Source organism: Canis lupus, chromosome 12 (assembly GCF_011100685.1).
Source record: "Canis lupus familiaris isolate Mischka breed German Shepherd chromosome 12, alternate assembly UU_Cfam_GSD_1.0, whole genome shotgun sequence".
In the NCBI taxonomy this organism is placed as follows: domain Eukaryota; kingdom Metazoa; phylum Chordata; class Mammalia; order Carnivora; family Canidae; genus Canis; species Canis lupus.
This window is the reverse complement of record NC_049233.1, coordinates 34,222,783-34,243,369: the sequence shown is the minus strand read 5'-3', so window position 1 is coordinate 34,243,369 and position 20,587 is coordinate 34,222,783. Positions and strand designations below refer to the sequence as shown.

Sequence of the window (20,587 nt, the reverse complement as noted above, 5' to 3'; positions counted from 1 at the left end):
GTTCTAGTCATGAGAAAAACACCAGTAAATCCCAACTGAGAGACATCCTACAAATTACTGGACCAAAAGTCCTCAAAACCCCATCAAGGTCAGCAAAACAAAGAAAGTCTGAGAAACTGTGAGAGCCAAGAGGCGCCTAAGGAGACATGATGACTAAATGTCACATGATAACCTCAGTGGAACAGAGAAGGGAAATCTGAATCAAGTATAGGACTTTATTTAATAATAATGTATCAATATTGGTTCATTAATTTTAACAAATATACCACACTAATATTGTAAGGAGATAATAAGGGAAACTAGGTGTAGGGTATGTGGGAACTCTCTATTCATTGTAATTTATTCTAAAAATAAAAGATCTTCACCTCACATTAATCCAGAGAAGAGAGGGGAGAAATGCAATCAGCAAATACCAAACAATGTCATTTCAATAGATTTGAATCTATTCCCTACTCTACCCCAGTGGAGAAGCAAATCAACACCTGTGATCCATCAAAGGGATAATGCATGCCTTCTTCACAGGGAGAGTGAATAAAGTGTGTGGCGGGAGGCCAGGACCCTTAATCTTGTGGAGGCTGCTGCACGTGGCTATAAGAGGAGCATTCCCCACCATAAGGTGTCCTCTCTACATTGCCTGTCCTAGCAGCACCAAAATACTGTTGTTTTTTCCAAGTTTATGATATATTGTCACAGGTTTTAACCCCCTAAGAGCTCACAGTTTCCAACTTTCAGCAATGACTTTGCACTCAGCTAATTTTTGTACTTTGTGATTTAACATTCAGAAAGGGTCTGTCCTTGCTATTAGATTTTTATTTCACACCTCAAATCCTCCAATACTTGGGTTTATACTGCCTGACTTACTCAAGTTTCTTATTTCCCAGAATTGTTGTGCTGCAAGATTCTTCCTTCTTTACAATGGTCTATCTCTTCACTGAGTTATCCTCTGTCTTCAAGTCTTCCTTGTCCTTGACTAATTTAAATTATGAAACAAATCCGCAACACTTCAAAGGAATCTTTTCACATCAGCCAAGATTGTTCACCAGCCAAGAAAGCCTTGGGGCAACCAGGTTACCTATTAAATCTTGATGAAGATCAGTGAGATCTAGAATTTGCTTCCTTCTGTTGGGTAACTTATAAATGTAGCAATAATATTGTGTATCCTAAATTCATTACTAGTTATGGGCATATTACATATTTTATTTTGGAATGTGTTGTATACTCATTTACAGAAAAAGAATTCCAAAGCCTGCCATCAAATCCTCCTCTATGTCACTTGACATAGAGGCACTAAAAACAATTGCAACAGCTGGATATATCCTACGATCAAGAGCCATACACTTTATATAGAAACTGAGAATTTAAAAAGTTTAAAACAGTTAAATAGAAACTGAGAATTTAAAAAGTTTAAAACAGTTAAATCAACCAACCTTAAAATAAGTTAAAAATAAATAGTTGCTTAAACTGTCAACCAAAATCATGATTTCTATTAGAGAAAGACAGTATGAGGAAGTTTGATCTGTGAACCTAACTTAAAGAAACCCATCTGTTAATGATATCAATCAAAAGTAGTACAAATACCATATGATTACACTCATAAATAGAATGTGGAAAAAAAGAATATATAAACAAAAAGCAAAATCATAACTAAAAATACAGAGAACAAACTGATGGTTGCCAGAGCAGAGAAGGGCATTGGGCAAAACAGGGAAAGGGGAAAGGGCCTCCAGTTATGAGTTAGTCATGGGAATAAAAAGCAGAGCATAAAGCATACAGTCAATGATAATGTAATAGTGCTGTAATGGGACAGATGGCAGCTATACTTGTGAACATAGCATAGTGTACGAATTTGTCAAATCACTAAGTCGTACACCTGATACTAATGTAGCATTTCATATCAACTATATTCAAATAAGAAAAATTTTTTAAAAAATCAAAGTAGATGGCTCCAGCCATCCAGGGTGGTGGAAGGAAGGAAGGCTTAGGGGAAAAAAGTAGCCCCCAGCCCTGCTGTCATGGAGAAGCAGGAGGTTAAGAAAGTGGTCAATCCCCTGTTTGAGAAAAGGCCCAAGAATTTTGGCATCAGACAGAATTTCTGGCCCAAAAGGGACCTCGTCCACTTTGTCAAATGGCCCCTTTACATCTGGCTGCAGTGGCAAAGGGCTATTCTCTCTATATATCAAAAAGTGCCTCCTGAGATGACCAGTTCTCCAAGGTCCTAGACCACCAAACAGCTACTCAACTGCTTACGCTGGCCCACAAATACAGACCAGAGACCAAGCAGGTGAAGAAGCAGAGATTGTTGCTCCAGGCTGAAAAGAAAGCTGCCAGCAAAGGGGATGTCCCCACTAAGAGGCTGCCTGTCCTTCGAGCTAGGGTTAATAGTGTCACCACCTTGGTGGAAAATGAGCAGCTCAGCTGGTAGTGATTGCACATGTTGTGGATCTCAATGAGCTGGCTGTCTTCCTGCCTGTCCTATGTCATAAGGTGGGAGTTCCCTACTGCATTATCAAGGAGAAGGCCAAACAGGGGTGTCTGGTCCACAGGAAGATCTGCACCATTATCATTTTCACACAGCTTAACTTGGAAGACAAAGGAACTCTGGCTAGGTAGGTAGAAACCATCAGGACCAAATACAATGACGGATACAATGAGATCTGCCATCACTGGGGAGGCAATGTCCTAAATCCAAAGACAGCAGCTCAAATTGCCAAGGAGGAAAAGGCAACGGCTAAAGAACTGGCTACCAAACTGGGCTAATTGTGTGTTGTTGAATTTTCTGTACATAAAAGTCATAAAAAGTTCTCTTTGAAAAAAATCAAAGTGGGACAAAAAAGATGCATTTTGTGTGTGTGTGTGTGTGTGTGTGTGTGAGTGCAGATAAACCGAGATTGCTTATTTGAAATAGATGTGTTTCTAGTTATTCTTTGAAAATTTCTTTTAGTTCAATTTTCAAAAATGAGTAACAAAAATGTGTAAGATATATCTGGACAATCTCTAATTTTATGATCTTTGTTTTTTGAAAGATTATAATATACTACTTCAATATATATATTATCTATCTATCTATATAGTCTCCTTGAGGGTCTTTTTTACTCTGTCCATCTCTTAGCCTCTTCATATAGTGCTATTTTTTCTAAGTAGATATTCACTAATTTACGTTGAAATATAATGGATGCTAATAATTTCTCTCTTTTTAAAGATTTTATTTATTTGTTCATGAGAGAGAGAGAGAGAGAGAGAGAGGCACAGGCAGAGGGAGAAGCAAGCTCCATGCAGGGAGCCCGACGTGGGACTCGATCCCAGGACTCCAGGATCCACCCAGGGCTGAAGGTGGTGCTAAACTGCTGGGCCATCGGGGCTGCCTCTGAAAGGAGGAATTTTAACCAAGGTTGCTGTAAGAGAGAGAAACTTAAGAGAGGATAATGAGAAAAAGATATCATTCATTTGTTCAAAGATACTTGAGAGCCTACTCTTTGCTGATGCTCCCCTAAGCACAATGAGGGATGGAAAAAAAGATGATCTGGACTTCAAGTGGCTTATCAACAATTAAAGATTTTAGGCATACATATGAGATATACTAGACACTAGGTAGGAAGAAAAAGGTATAAGAGTGACAATTGAAACATTTGAGACTTAAAGAGAGGTAGAGATCACTTCCATTTGAGAATGTTCTAGAGACTGCTCATAAACAGTGATGATAATTAGCATAGCTAAGTTAATAATTATCTAAATGGGTTGCAGGGAAAATAGAGTGGCAGTGGTCAAAACTGATTCTCTGGGTCCTGTCAGAATCTTACTAAAATTTTTTCAGGAGAAATAGGACAGGGAGCCTATGACTAAAATGCACCTTGCTTATGTGGCTCTGATTTGCAAATTAATCAATCTAACAATCTGATCACTGTGATTCCTAGGAGTTTTGTATTAGTTTTATTTAGCAATTTTATGTTTATAGATTGTCAATTTTTTTAATTTTTAAAAAAGCTCTTATTTCTAAATTATGTAGCCTTTGTGCCAAAAATTTGAAACATTCAGGTTGCTCAGTTATGGCTACCAAATAGCTACTATGAAACAACTACCACAAAATCAAAGGGTCTGTGATAAAATATTTAGCTAGAAATTTAAAAGCCTAGTTAATATTTAACCCAAAAACTTATATAATAAAAACGGTGATAATGAATATGACTCATGATAACCATTAGAGTTGTATAAAATTAAATTAACGATGGTTTTAAAACATGAAATGATCATTTCAAGGGAAGAAAATTAGTTTTGTGTGACCATATGCTACAAATTGAGAATAGATTTAGAAACCATCAAAAAGCACCAAAATAATATGGAGACAAAATATCTTCTTGTATTTGACTATTATCAAACACTCAGAGATCCTCCACTGCCTAAGGGTGATCCCCTTCTCACATTTCTCAGCACAGGATGCAAGCCCTCCCCAACACTCTTGTCCCTGCTTGCTTTTCTAGTGTCCTACTTACTCAATCCCTGCTTTGGCAAAGCTACTTTCTTTTCTTAAAAACTGCTAAGGGCTTTCCCATATCTTGATGTTTGTTGCTAGAGTATGAACCCTTTTCCACATCTCTGGATAAAGCCTATTGAGGTCCGATAAACATTATTTTTTTCATGAAGTAAAATAGTCTCAGCGATAGCCTTAAATTTGACTAGACATTGTCAAGTCTACAGCCTTAAACTTGACTAGACATTGGGCAAATTTATAGAGAGCAGCTCCCACACTGGGAACAGTGTGGACAACATCTCAAACCATGGAATCCTTAGAAAACTCAACTTACCAGGTATACTTGATTCTTGAAATGATTCTTTCAAAGATCATGAAAAGATCAGGAGGAAAGTTAGGAAGATGGAATAAAGAAGAACAGAGAAACTAAGCTAGCTCACGGTGTGTGGGGGTGAGGTGGCGGGGGTGGAAGGCATGGAAGGAGAACAAGGATGCAAGGAGTTACCAGGACTCCTATTGAGGGATGCTGTAAATTTAGAATTGATTCCAACAGAGATCAGTATTTTTCACGTTTGCTTGTCCATTCTTTTTTATTACATCATTATTGAGATATTATTCACACAGAGATAATTCACATACCACCAAATTCATCCATTTGAAGTATATACTTTAACATTTTTTGGTATATTCACACACATATGAAACCATTGCCATAGTCAATTTTACAGCATTATTTTCTTTATCTCAAAAAGAAACTCCTTATCCTTTAACTCCCACTCTCCTGTATTCTCATCCCCACAGACCTAAGCAAGTACTAATCTACTTTCTGTTCTATAGATTTGCCTATTAAAAACATTTCATACAAACAAAATCATACTATTTGGTCTTGTGCTACCACCTGTTACTGTTTTATTCCATTTAGCATAATGTTGCATCAGGGGTCAAGTAATAGACAGAAGCCATTAGCAATTAGCAAGTAGCAAATGGATAATCTCACTGGAAGTGGTAGGCAAGAGACCAGTTCCTAAAAAGGTCCACCCTCGCAGGAGAACAAACTTGTTAGAGTTAAGCAAGATGTGAGGAGTAGGCTTGCTGCCCAAGAAGGACTTCGACACTTAAACGAATAAACAAAATGCTGGTCTACTTACATAGACTAGGCCAATAAAGACAGAGGCAGAGGGGTTTCTCCTGACATCCAAAATAGGAGGCCTGTGGCAGTGAAACAAACTACTGACCAACTCAATTATTCCATTCCCTTCCCTCCTTATTTTCTCATAATAATTAAGCAAATAAACAGTAAAAACAAAGATCAACACAGAAGGCTTGCTTTAGTATTATAAACTCTCAATATGATTATCATTATGAGAAATTCAACCACCTCGCAAAAGACTTTTTTCATGAGGCAAGAATGATTTATCTAATTTGGAGAAGATGTATATATTTTTTATAACATCTGTTCATTGTTTATATGTTAATAAATGTTCATAACTCTGAATCTGTTCCTGCCAAAAAATATTCAAAGTTCTTAAATGAAAATTTGAAATAATGAAAGTATATATTGACTTACCAGATTCCAACTGATTTTCAAAATATTGTAGGATATTTACGTTGTTCAGGATGTTTTATTATTACTGTTAATTTGAAAATTAGAAACCTTACATTATTATGAGTTATTCCAAATTTACAATGCTTTTATTTTACTCTAAGGTATTAGAAACTAAAATCAGTAGTAATTATCTGGTAAATATAAATGGACTTTGGTATTGCAAAGTGTTTTGCTGTATAAAGTTTTCAATTTTCTAATCCAACAACCTATTTTTTTTCCTTCTAATGTGGAAAGATTAGATGTGGAGGAGGGTCTACAACCACAGGCAGCTCATGTTACTCTTCTGATTAATATATGATAATACATAAAAAATTTTAATTTGACAATTTTTAAAGGTTCTATACACTAAGCTTATTATTATTTTAATGAGTCTTATATTGAGATATAATTCATATGTCAAACTTCACCCCTTTAAATTGTTCAATTGAATGACTTTTAGTATATTCATACAATTGCACAATAATTACACTTTATTTGCTTTTCCCTAAAAACTAATGATAGTAAGAAACTTTTCATTTGCTTCTTGGCCATTTATATAGTATCTTCTTGGGAGATGTCTATTCAAACACCTTGCCCATTTTTTAGCTGGGTTATTAATATTTCATTGTTGAATTGTGATAGTTCTTTATATATTCTGATTAATCCCTCAATAGCTATATGACTTACAAATTTTTTCTCCAGTTATGTGGGTTATCTTTTCAATTACTTTATAGTATCCTTTGGATCACAAATGTTTTAATGTTGAGGAATTCCAATATATCTACTTTTTGTTTTGTCAGTGTAAATTGGTGTAGTATCTATGAAACCATTGCCTAATCCAAGACCACAAAGATTTATTCCAATGTTTTCTTCAAAGAGCTCATAGCCCGATCTCTTACATTTAGGGCTATGATCAATTTTGAGTCCATTTTTGTGTATTATGAGGTAGGGGGAAGGTAAGGGTTCAAATTCATTCTTTTGCATACATATATTCAGTTGTTCCGGGACCATTTGTTGAAAAGATTATTCTTTTCTCATTCAATTATCTTGACACTCTTGCTTTGAAAGTCAATTGACCATAAATATAAAGGCTTATTTCTGGACTCTAAATTCTATGCTGTTGACTTATATTTCTATATTTATATTAGTACCACACTGGCTTAATCACTGTAGCTTTATAATAAGTCTTGAAATGGAAATTGTGAGTCCTTTGACACTGTTCTTTTTCAAGATTGTTTCAGCTATTCTGGGTCCTTTGCATATCTACCTGAATTTTAAAGCTTATGACCAAAATTTAGAAGCTTTTTGTACATTCTTTGGGGTTGCCTCTGTAGATAATCATGCCATCTGCAAATAAAAACAGTTTTAGTTTTGGTTTGTGTATCTTGTATTTCATTTTTTTGCCTTACTGCACTGGCCAGAACGTCCAGTATTATGTTGAATGAGTGTGGTAACATGAACATCTTAGTTTCTTCCCAGTTTAGGAGGAAAGCAACCATTCTCACCATTAAGTATAATGCTAGCTGTAGAGTTTTTTAAAATAGATATTCTTTATCAAGATGAGGAAATTCTCCTCTATGCCTTTTTTTTTTTTTTTACTAAGAATTTGGTCATGAATATGTGTTGAATTTTGTCAAATGCTTTTATTGGATTGATTGATATGATCATGTGATTTTTCTTCCATTAATATGATAGATTACCTTGATTGGTTAATTCTTGAATATTGAAGCAGTCTTGCATATCTGGAATAAACCATTATTTTTGGTGAATAATTCTTATTACAAACTATTTTATTAATATTATATATTATATATTGATGAATTTTACTAATGTCAATTCTAAAATTATTATGCTGAAGCAGTATTAACACACTTAACAGATAGTTTGCCAAAATGGCCCTTTGAATGACAATATTCTTTTGAATGTATAGATTATATTTTATATTTCAATCACCCCAATGTACCATATATTTTTCAAAAATAATTATTTTATATGTTGTCTTCTAAAAAATCACAGATTCTAAAAAAAAAAATAAAAAAAATAAATAAAATAAAATAAAAAATCACAGATTCTAAGCTCCCTGAGGACAGATTTTCGGCCTCCCAAATTTATGTCCTTCCCAATGCCTAACAACTTTATTCTTGATTGATAAGATGGCCAGAGTGTACTCACCAACAGACATCAGTACAATCTATACAGTGCTTTAGTGTATAATTCAGGAATCAGAGAGATGGCCCTCATAATGGAAATAACTTGATTTTGTTATGAGATTTACCTAATGATTTTGCATTATAAAACATAAAAACTCCCTTAAGGACAAAACCAAAGCATTTTTTTTAATGAAATGGTAACTGCATTTGCAAAATTGCTTTTGGATATTGAGATATACAAATGAATTCATGGAAAATCATGAAGTGATAGGTTTAATATTATGGTCCCAAGAGTTGTTATGATACAAGTAAAACTAATCAATTTAGATTATTCAGTTTAGTTATTATTTTCACTTCAGGGGAATTCCTGAATCATTAAACTTGGTAATTTCTATAGCACTATGGGTCTCTGATTACATTGCTCACCTAATGAAACAGTAAACAGATTACCAAATTGAAAGTCCCCAAGGGGAAAAAGGGTTAAAATATTCATCTCTTCAAATTACAAATCTTTTTTAAAAAAAGATTTTATTGATTTGAGAGAGAGAGAGCACACAAGGAGGCACAGGAGGAGAGGGAGAAGCTGACTCCCCACTGAGCAGAAAACCAAATGTAGAGCTCTTTGCAGGGCTCCACACAGGGCTCAATCCCAGGATTCTGAGATCATGACCTGAGCTAAAGGCAGACGCTTAACCAACTGAGCCACCCAGGCACCCCTCAAATTTCAATTCTTTAATCAAGAGTTTTAGCTATTTAAGGCTTAATGAAGTTTTATAATGTAACTAAATAAAGTATACAGCCTGAAGGTTTTTTATATTTTGTTTTTAAAAACATAGCAATAGTTTTATGATATTTAGAAGTGAAGTTTTATACAGACACAAGATTTTTTTTTATGTTTATTTTATTTTTTTTATTGGTGTTCAATTTACTAACGTAGAGAATAACACCCAGTGCCCGTCACCCATTCACTCCCACCCCCCGCCCTCCTCCCCTTCTACCACCCCTAGTTCATTTCCCAGAGTTAGCAGTCTTTACGTTCTCAGACACAAGATTTTTATATAAGTATGTATAAGCAAAATTCTTGAAGTTCGAGGAAAAAGCTGAAACTACAATTGTAAAATGAGTGCTTTCCCAATTTTCCATTTATGTTGTGTTCCCTTTGAGGAAGTGGACTTATATATCGTGAGTTCTTTCCTGACAATCACTCTATGCAACCCCTCCTGCAGGATGGGGTCTCTCTCCATTTGACAAGGACTGCATCATGACTCTGGGTAGAAGCTGACCTTATCAAAGTATTTCTCATTAAAGCATATCTTTTCAAGTCTGGTGATTGGCTAAGTGGTGGGTAAATTTCTGTGTATACAAAAGCTGACATGTGATTTTCAAGGTAGATAGGAGGAGGGTACTATGCAATTTGCAAAAGTACATCTAATAATACACTGTTATAATTGGGAAACAAATAATGTGAGCTTGAACTCAGTGCCAACTGCAGAAAGTTAAACTCTATAAAATCTTCCTAATCAAGGGGGCTGATGGTTTTAAAAAGGCTGAGAAATTAAATCATTTAAAAAGAAGCTCTTTAACTGTAGTAGTTTGCTTATTCTTTGATCACACTGATCAACTCTACTTATTCTGTTATTGTTTGCTTTTTTATTTTTTATAGTTTACTCATCCCTATTTTCTTAGATTTAAGTATAATTAACATAGTGTTATATTAGTTTCAGGTGTACAATATAATGATTCAACAATTCTATATATTACTCAGTGCTCATCACAGTAAGTGTACTCTTAATCCCCTTCATCAATTTTACCCATCCCTCCACCCACCTCCTCTCCAGCAACCATCAACTTGTCCTCTGTATTTAAGAGTCTGTTTTTTTGTCTCTTTTTTCTGTTTGTTCATTTGTTTTCTTAAATTCCATATATAAGTGAAATCATATGGTATTTATCTTTGTCTGTCTGACTTATTTTACTTAACCTTATATCCTCTAGGTCCATCCATGTCATTACAAATGGTGAGATCTCATTCTTTTTTATGGTTGAGAAATATTGCATTGTTTGTGTGTGTGTGTGTGTGTGTATAAATATCTCATCTTCTTTACCCATTCATCTATTGGTGGACACTGGGTTGCTTTCACATCTTGGCTATTGTAAATAACACTGCAATAAATATAGGGGTGCAAAAATCTTTTTGAATTAGTGTTTTCATTTTCTTTAGGTAATTCTCAGGAGTAGAACTACTGGTTCATATGGTAATTCTATTTTAAATTTTCAAGGAACCTCCAAATTATTTTCCACAGTGACTGTACAAATTATCATTCCCATCAACAGTGAGCAAGGGTTATTCTGTCTTCTTTGAGAAAAATGTCTATTTGGGTCCTCTGCCCATTTTTAAATGAAATTATTTGTGGGTTTTTTTTTTTTTTGGTGTCAAGTTAAGTTCTTTATGTATTTTGGATATTAATCCCTAGTCATATATATCATTTGCAAGTATCTTCTCCCATTCAGTAGGTTGCCTTATTGTTTTGTTGATGGTTTCCTTCACTGTTCAAAAGCTTTTCATTTTGATACAGTCCCAATAGTTTATATTTGCTTTTGTCCCCATTGCATAAGGAGATATATCTAGAAAAATATCTCTAAGGCCAACATCTGAAGAGATTACTGCCTGTTTTCATCTAGAAGTTTTGTGCTTTCAGATCTCATATTTAGGTTCTTAATCTATTTTGAGTTTATTTTTGCGTATAGTGAAAGAAAGTGGTCCAGACTCATCCTTTTGCATTCAGCAATCCCTTTTCCAGCACTATTTATTGCAGAGACTGTCTTTTCCCCATTGATATTCTTGCCTCTGTCAAGGACTAATTACCATACAACTGTGGGTTTAGTTCTGGGCTCTCTATTCTTTTCCATTGAGTTATGTGTCTATTTTTGTGCCAGTAACATACTGTCTTGATTATATCAGCTTTGTAGTATATCTTGAAATTTGAATTGTGATATCTCTAGCTTTGTTCTTTCTCAATACTTGTTTTATTTAACTCACAAATGTGAAATACCAGTACAGATAATCCATATATATTTATTTTAGTTTGTTAATAATTTGAAAATATATTCTGAAAATAAAAAAGTATGCATAATACTCTTCATTCTTTTTTGTAGTAATGAGTTAAAGTACTCTCCTAAAGAATAGGACAATGAGAATTAGGAGAGTGAATAGATTCTTCCTTAAATGTGTAAGAAACACTATTATTGCTATTATCATTACTTGTGGAGTGTATACCACATTCCATTTGTGTACCACAGAGTCTGTAGTAGTATACCCACTGAAAATCCAGACTTTCTCCTTGGAGTCCAATCCTGTGGTTCAACCACTTCTATTTGATATTTATGTATAAAACAATACTATCGCACCTATGTTTCTACTTATTTTTTAAAAGATTTTATTTATTTGAGAGAGAGAGTACACACGAGCAGGGTGGAGGAGCAGAGGAAGAGGGAGAAGCACACTCCTTGCTGAGCAGGGGGCCCAATGACAGGACTTGATCCCAGGGTCCTGGGATCATGACATGAGCCAAAGGCAGATGCTTAACCAACTGAGCAACCCATGTGCCTTTTAAATCACTGAAGCTAAATCTATGACCGGACACAAGAGTATTGCTCAAGATAAGACATTTTGAATATATACATGTTAATTTCAGGCTCAACTAAACTTTTTCTTTAAACCATTAAACCCTATACTTTATTTTCTCTAACTACATATAGAAAAAAAAATTTTAAGAACATATATTGAAGCCAACTAAACCATATTATTCTCAAAGGTTTGTTTTATATGAGGATATATTTTAAGGAGATATTTGATTTTTTTTTGTTTAACTCCTCCAGAGGACATTAGCATTCACTCCTTATATCTGGTATCACAGCACACATCAGTTTTTTAACTGAACCAGGGCTTTAGTTTATGTTATAAACTGCTGAATATGATCAATTTGGCATACAGTACATGTTTCACATTATTTGAAGTAAATTCTTGTTTCAAAAACTTTAGCTTGTAATCTTATCTCCTGAAGCCCCATTTTTAGGTAAATAGTACAATTTTTATTTACCCTGGAGAAATAGGACTCCAAGAAGACCTTGTAGTAAAAGCTCAATAAATATTTGAAGTTGAAATGATTCAAAATCAATTATCCCTTTTAGGAAAACTGGTAATCCGGAAGACTTTTACTTCTTTGAACCAAGAAAAATAAGAACTCAGGTACTAGATCACCCAACCTTTGCCTGATTCTTTGTGGTCAGTGTTTAACAGCCTAATATGTAATTCCTGGATAGTACACATTCCCAAGGACTCCACAGTCTAGACCAAGAGAATTCAAGTAAACCAAATCACAGCTCAGCATGCTGTGTGCTGTGTGCTGTTCAGTCAGAATTATCAGTCAGGGAGGGCTTCTGAGAGTAGGTGACTGACCCTTAAGTTATTGTACTGTGGAAAACAGAAGTGGGAGTGCAGGATGAATTCATTTAGGGAGGTGTTCCTGCCAGGAGCCACAGTTTATACGCTATCTTAGAGACACAGGTAAAAAAGGTTTGCTCAAGGAACTCCAGATAATTCATATGGAGAGAAAAAGATGGGATGGCAAAATAGATGGGGAGCAATGAAAGATAAGAATTCAATTTGCCACTTTAAGGAGTTTGGAATTGATCCTTAAGGTGATGAAAATCGTTTAAGATTTGTAAGTGGAGGGATGACAAAATCTGATTGGCACAGTCTGAGGAGGGCCCTAAATTGTTCCCCATGTGGAACAGAATGAGAGCCAATGAGCCAATGAGGAAGCAAAGCAGTTTAGATCTTTGCTGTGAAATATTAATAGTAGGCTTTAAGTATTTAAATACTTAAATTTAATTTAAGTATTAAATTTAAATTAAATACCACATCTCTTTCCCAGTGCTAACATATTCAGCTGCCTTTCTCCATGACCCAAACCCTGGCTTGCTGTGGTTCTGTCATGTCATTTATTAATACTAGGCAGGATGCACTTGCTGGTCTCATGAAGATACTAATGAAGACTGTGCAAAAGTGTTTCCTGGGAGGAAGAGTCTACCTTATGGTGTCAGGCAATCTGAATCAGATCTTGGCTCTGTCAGTTTTAGTGCTGTGTCCTTGTGGAACCCCTAAAGACTCTGAACTGTGCTTTCCTTATCTCAAAAATAAAATCCAAAATAACTACCTAGCAAGGTTATGAGAATTGAAAATTATTTATGTAAGGCCTCTAGAAAAGAGTAAGCCCTCACTGAGCACTACACATATTTATTATTAAAGAAAAAAATGGCATGAGCAAATTTCACATTTTCTAGTTGCTCTTTCAAAGACAAACAGACATTGGCCGGAGCTCCCAGTAGAGGACTGGGGCCTGGAACTTTCCTGTCACTCTGATTCCAGGTTATTAATGCTTCTAGGCAGCTAAGCAGCTGCACTGCTCTAGAAACCTATGCAAAAGAGTCTTGGTTTTAACTATGTAATCAACCTGACAAGGCCACGGCTGAAATAAATTTGAACACCATGGCCAGGTGGCCTTGGGGATTGTGGAGTGCAATTAAGCTCCTCATTTCCACTCACAGAATGCTCCAAGAGAGAAGTAGTTGCCTTGTCACTGGCTGAATTTGGTTCTGGATATTAATTCCAAATAGCATTTGTGCTCCCTAAGTATGGTCCTGATCAGAGCCACTTCCAGAGAACAGAGAACATGAAATGGACACTGCCTGAAGCACTGATTCTCCCAGCAAACCTTGCAGAAATATCGAAGAATGCAGGCGAGCAGAATAGTTTAGAAGAGAACCTGGCACCTCTCTCCTATTTTCATATGAATATAATGATACAGCCCACACCATTTCTGAATGTAATGAGGATGTAATCCACAGTTTAAGCAGAAAAACCTGGTTAGAGAGCAAATAGGGAAAATTTTATCTTGACAGCACAGCACAAGAGATTTGGGTGAAGGTATAAAACCAGAGAAGGAAGAATGTCTAAGTAACTGGCTTCCAATTCACATTCATTTAGTACTTTTTCCCCCCTTCCTGTCCCTAAAAGCAGGAAAATCAGAAAAATCTTCCCCTTTGTAGCTACAGCTGGCATTTTTGCAGTGATCATTAGTAGGACATGTTGGCAGTGAAAAACATGTTCAGTTTTTTCCAGAGCAGACTGTCATGTGCCAAAAGCAAGTAGGAATAGAAATAGTAACACCAATATTGTTATTACTGTACCAGGAGTCAGCGAGCTCTTCTGTGTTTATAGCTTTCCTAAGTCAAACCCGGTATCCTCATCATGCCTGACCTGTCAGCACCATTGTGAATGGTGAAGAGGGTTAGGGGAAGAGACTGAAGAGGTGTAGAGGAGAAGAAGCAAAATTGTCAGAGTATGAGCAGCCAGCCTGACTTAGCAGCCTAAGGCTCTTTTTACTTCTTTTATTGCAGGAGAAGCTTGAAAATTAAGCTTATTTTAATGGAATTATTAATTAGTAGAAAATTTTCAGGAAGCAATTGGCCATATTTACCTATCAATAGCCTTTTAAAAAATGTCAGATATTTGATACAGAACATAATTTCTAAGAATATACCCTAAGAATAAATCATTTAAAATGCAAAAACTTTGAAGTATAAAAGTGCTTATTATAGAGAGATTATAATAAAAAGAAAGTATTTTGAATAAACAGCAATCAACTGTTGATTATTGTCATTATCCACATTGAATATATTCAACTATTAAAAGAATTTTGTAAAACTTTAAGTGAAAATACTTGTTTAAATTCTTTTTCTTATGTCAAAGAAAAGAGATCCACTCAAGTAAGAGGGAATTCCCCCTCCTTACTTGTAATACATATGAAGTGAAACTAGCGTGGAAAAAGCTATTAGGAATTGGGGTGACTCTTGGAAGAGTGATAAGAATCAAAAGTCAGAATGATGGCTGATGACACATTAAAAAATCAGAAGAGATGCCTGCTCTCTCCATGATAGTATTGTTAGGAGTATAACCAATGCAATTTAACAAGAGGGGAAAAAACAAGCAGAATAAATATTGTTAAGTGGGTAACACAATTATTATTATTTAAGTACAATACTATTTTACATTTGCAAATTATAGGGAATCATTCTAGAAAGTAATGAAGCAATAAGAGGATTTGGGAAATTAAAAAACTAAAAAAATCATCAGAATATACAATAAAAATCAGAAAAGATAAATTATCTAAGAATAAACGTTTGAAGAAAGCATAGAAAGTGGATTCAGTTATTATGAATGGGTCCTGACCATAACAGAAGGGAATGAGCTGAGAAGCCAGTATAGCTTGAGCTGAGCATGAGAGGTTGAGAATGAAAAAGGAAGCTGGAGGCTTAAAGTTGAGGCATAACATGTGGGGTTTTGTAAATCATGATTTATATTTTTTTTCTCTGTTAAGGCAATGAAAAATTTCTGGAGTTTGATAGGAGACCACAGTATTTGCACTCTACAAGGATATTCTAGCTGCAAATATGGAAACCATTTTGAAATGAGCCACATAGATGAGTATGATAAGTTTTGGGTGGAGATATATTAGGTTAGTAATTACAATAGTAAGAAATCCAGAGGAGAGATGCTAGTAGTTTAGACTAGGGTGATGGTAGTAAGGACAAAAAACTAGAATAAGCTAGAGATGTTTAGGAAATAAGAATAATAGTGAATGGAACGTGGGATTGAGGTGCTCAGGTGACTTCTGAGTTTCTGAATTGCAGAATTATATAGATGGGACACCATTTGGGTGAAAAAGGAGACCCTGGAAAAATATATAACTCAGAGTGCATGTAGTTAAAACTCAAAATCTTTTCTTCTCAAAACTCTTCTCTAATGTAAGTTCTTTTTTTTTTTTTAAAAAAAAGACTTTTTCTTTATTCATTTGAGGGAGAGAGAGAGAGAGAGAGAGAGAGAGCAGGCACCAGCGAGAGCATAGCAGGGGGAGGGGGGAGGGCTAGAGGGAGCAGGATGCTCATGTGGGGCTATATCCCAGGACCCTGGAATCATGAGTTAGATCCTAGGACCCCAGGATCACGACCTGAGCCAAAGGCAGATGCTTAACCAACAGCCTTCCAGGCACCCTACCTAACATAAGTTTTAGTAGTCTATTTGAAACTCAGAAAACTCGGGAATGATTTTTTAATTCTCTTTTTTCTTTTACTCTCTTAAGACATGGGCTAACACTGTCCAAAGGGGGACTGTTAAAGGACAATAAAAGAATTAATATGAATTATAAATGCATTTTAAGCATATGAAAATACTAACGTCAAATATAAAGCTTTTATTTGGTGAAAGTATAAGCAGTAATCTAACCATGCCTTCCTCTGGAGAAGTACACTGAGAATTGATAAGGAAATTAAATTTTAGTTTTCCTTAAGTATGATTTGAATGTTTTCTATGATTTTATATTTTTGATACAGTAAGAAGAGAAAAAGAAAGATTAAAAAATCATCTGGGAAAAAAATAGAGATGCTGTTTTTGTTTCAAATAAAAGAAAGAGGAAGAGGAATGTCAAATAGTAATCAATTCTGGTCAGAAGACAAGCAAGGCAAAGTCCAGAAAGTGCTCCCTGCATTTAGAAATGTGGAGGTTGTCAGTGACCTTGTGAAGGTCAGAGGTAGGGTTGTGTGGAGAACACCAGGCAGCAACAGTTTGCAGAGTGTCACATAATGAAGTGAAGACTGAAGTGTTTTGACAAATTGGCTGGCAGATAAAGTAAACGATTGGCGGTAGCTAAAGAAGACTGTGAAGTCTAGAAATTTGCTGTGGTGGTCTATTTTGAATGAGAAAGCTATCAAGACATTACATATTATAATGAAAAGAAAAGTATTAAATAATTAAAAATGATATGAAATATATCAAAACAAAAAAAAATTTTTGCTTACAAGTTGTGATTTGGAGCAATTTCAAAACCTTAAATAAAACAATAGGAATTTTATAAGTTTACTCTAGTAAACAAAGATTTGTTTTATACTCAGAAAAATAAGGACCGTGAACTTCATTTTATAAAAGAAACAAAAGAATTCTGGCCACCAGAGTGCAGTTCTCTGGGCATGAGCTGAGATGCTAGAATCTAAGTCATTTGTACAGCATCTTGTCCTGATGGCTACTTCTGCTCAGAAGTGTGATTACTCTAAGAATTTCATACTGCAAGAAGCTAGAAAATTAAAAGGTTGTAAAATAATGTTTAAATGGAAGATAAATATTAAAAGATAATGAGGATTTCTAGTTTTAGATATGATGGAGTAGACAGTTTACCCTATTCCTCTCTGCCTCTTACAACCATAAACCCTAGATGAAAAACATGAAATAAACATCAGAAGATTCTAAAAAAAAAGAAGGGAGCATTTATAAGGACTTTGGGATTCAAGGAATGGCCTGGTGAATTTTGTTTTTTTTTTCTGCCTCTTATATATATCCCATCCTGGTCACAGGCTGGAAAGAACAGCAAGTACAGGCAAAAGCCATGAGCAAACAAATATAAGAAAATAAGAAGCCTGGCCTCGTTAGCCAAAGGACCTGGAAGGGAGTGGCCACGTAGGGCATAACCTTTTGGACAACACCAGACACACCTCAGAAAAAAGCTGTGCCTTCTTTAACCTGTCATTTGTGGTAAATGACACCAGGATTATGTGAGCAGAGATCAGAGTGTGACCATAACTCAGCAGAAATAACATGGCTCCCCCTCGTGGGGTGTAAGTGTCTGCAGAGACTGTGTGCTTGCATGTGCAGGGTCTAGCCTGGTTTCACTGATCAACATCATCTAAAAATAATAAAAGATAACTTCTTACACCAAAGACCAGGAAAATCTCAAGTTGAATGAGAGGACATATCCACCAGATACAATGTCAAGATGGCATAGATATTGGAATTATTTGACCAGGATTTTAAAGCAGCTGTTGTAAAAAAAAAAGAAAGAAAGAAAAAGTTTCAGTGAATAATTAGGAATGCTCTAGGGAAAAAATGAAAAAGAAATAGAAATTTTTCTGCAAAGAAATAGAAGATACAAAGAAGAAACAAATGGAAATTTTAGAACTGAAAACACAATGGAAAGAAAATATGCAACAAAGATTTCCACTTCCAATTTGTGGAATAGCTGGGGATGACCAAAATTCTCACCCAGAACAATTAGAAAAATTAGACAAAACCACAAAAACATCTATTGGAAGGCATCAGTGAGATACCAATGGAACATAGGACCTAACAAACTAGAGTGCCAGGGAGGAGAAAAACACATTGAGGTAAACATTATATTCTTTAGTACTTTTCCACTTGAGATATTCGCTAATTTTTTAAGTTGAAAACAGAAAAGTAGAAAGAGGCTTCTAACATAGGAACTGAAGATGAGCTGCTGGCAGCTTCCCAAGACTGGGGAGGCAAAACCTGGAGTTCAGGGCTACTGAGGCAGGCAGGGAAATTATTCCACAGAGAATCACAACACATGAAGGGAGTATGGAAAGATGAGCAGAGCTCTTGCAAAAATCATAAAACTAGAGAGACAAAAATTGGACTTCAGAGACCACAAAGGAAGAGAGGAGTCTCCTCCTGATAAATACCCAAGATTTCCAGGTAAGACTCAGGATACTATCATAGGAGTAAGAAAAAATTAGAGTAGATCTTACAAAACTGCATCAATTCCAGTCCAGGTTCCTGCACTCTAACTGCCTGTGAGATAGTAAAATAAATCCTCTCCAGAAGAATTAAACAGCAGCCAAAGCCCTCATATTTTTCATCCATATTATTCAACCTTCAATCAAATGCTTTTAGGAATGCCAGGAGACAAGACAAAATGTTAAAAGCCAAGATAAAAGGGAGGCAATAAAAACAGATGCACAGGTGATCAAAAAATTGAAGTTATCCGAGAAGGCCTTTAAAGTAAGTGTAATTAAAATGCTCAGAAAAATAGATGGAAAGATGAAGAATTTCACCGTGATATCGGCATCTATTACAAAATCCAATCAAATCTACAAAATAATTTTAAAAATTAATCAAATGCAATTGTTAAATTTTTAGAAACAAATAGATTTAATGAAAGATTATATATAGCAGAAGAGAGGAATAACAAACTATTAGATAGGTCAATAGAAAGCACCCAGATTAAAACAAAGTAAAAAATAGGGAACATTTTAAAAACAGCATGAGAAACATGTGAGGCACATAGTATTAGTTTGTGAACCACTGAAGTCCCAGAAGGAGAGTAGACAGCTAATAATGGCAGAAGCAATATATAGAGATAGAGTGATCAAAAAATGTTAAAAATAAAAAAAATTCCAAATGATGAAATATATGAACTGCAAATTCAAGAATCTCTACATATTCCAAGATAGATGGATGGATGAATGGATAGATGATAGATAAATAGAGAGATCACAATATGTGCACTATAATTGAACTTCTGAAAATCAAAGACAAGGATAGAATCTTTGAAGCAGCTAAAGAGAAACAGCATATTATCTTCAAATGAGCAACAGTAATACTGAAAGCTAACTTTTCAACAGACATAATATCAGCCAGAAAAAAATAGAATCATATCTTCAAAGGGATTAAAGAAAATAACTGATTCCTTAGAATTCTACATGCTACAAAAAAAAAATTCTCAAAAAATAAAAACAAAACTGAAAAATAACTAAGAAAACTCTTCTACAATAGAACTCATCTAAAATAAAGATGAAAGCCAACTCTTTATGCAAAAGAAAAACGTACCCAACTGAAAACTTGATTCAGTGTAAAAGGGAGCTAAAAGCAATGGAAACATTAAATGTGTGGGTAAATCTAAACCAATGTATTATCTATATAGCAACGTTATTAAGATCTGTGTGATTTAAATTATACATAGAATAAAAATGCATAGCAAACAGCCCAAAAGTTGGGAAAGAGTCAAAAAAGTTAAAATGATCTAAGATTTTTGTGTTATGTTAAAAGCAATAAAATACCAATTTTTATTGTACTTTGATAATTTCAATAGTCTCTAACTATTAAAGGATAATAAAAAAATATATAGAGGATCACTGGGTGGCTCAGTGGTTTAGCACCTGCCTTCCGCCCAGGGCATGATCCTGGAGACCAGGGATCGAGTCCCGCATCGGGCTCTCTGCATGGAGCCTGCTTCTCCCTTTGCCTGTGTCTCTGCCTCTCTCTCTCTCTGTGTCTCTCATGAATAAATAAAATCTTTTTTAAAAGTATAACTAACGAGCTAGTAAAGTAGAAAAAATGAATAATAAAAATATTTGACTCAGAAGAAAAAGAAAATGGAGGATAAAGAAGAATGAGAACAAGTAGAAAAAGAAAGGAAACAAATAGAACTGGTGGTGGAAAAAAATAGTAAGATAGTAAATTTACACTCAAATATAACTGTG

The 20,587-nt window shown here is 35.0% G+C and overlaps 1 pseudogene; it reads left to right on the top strand.

Moving 5' to 3' along the window:
• Positions 1–982: 982 nt before the first annotated feature.
• On the top strand, positions 983–2,757 carry LOC106559570 (annotated as a pseudogene).
• The last annotated feature ends 17,830 nt before the right edge of the window (positions 2,758–20,587 follow it).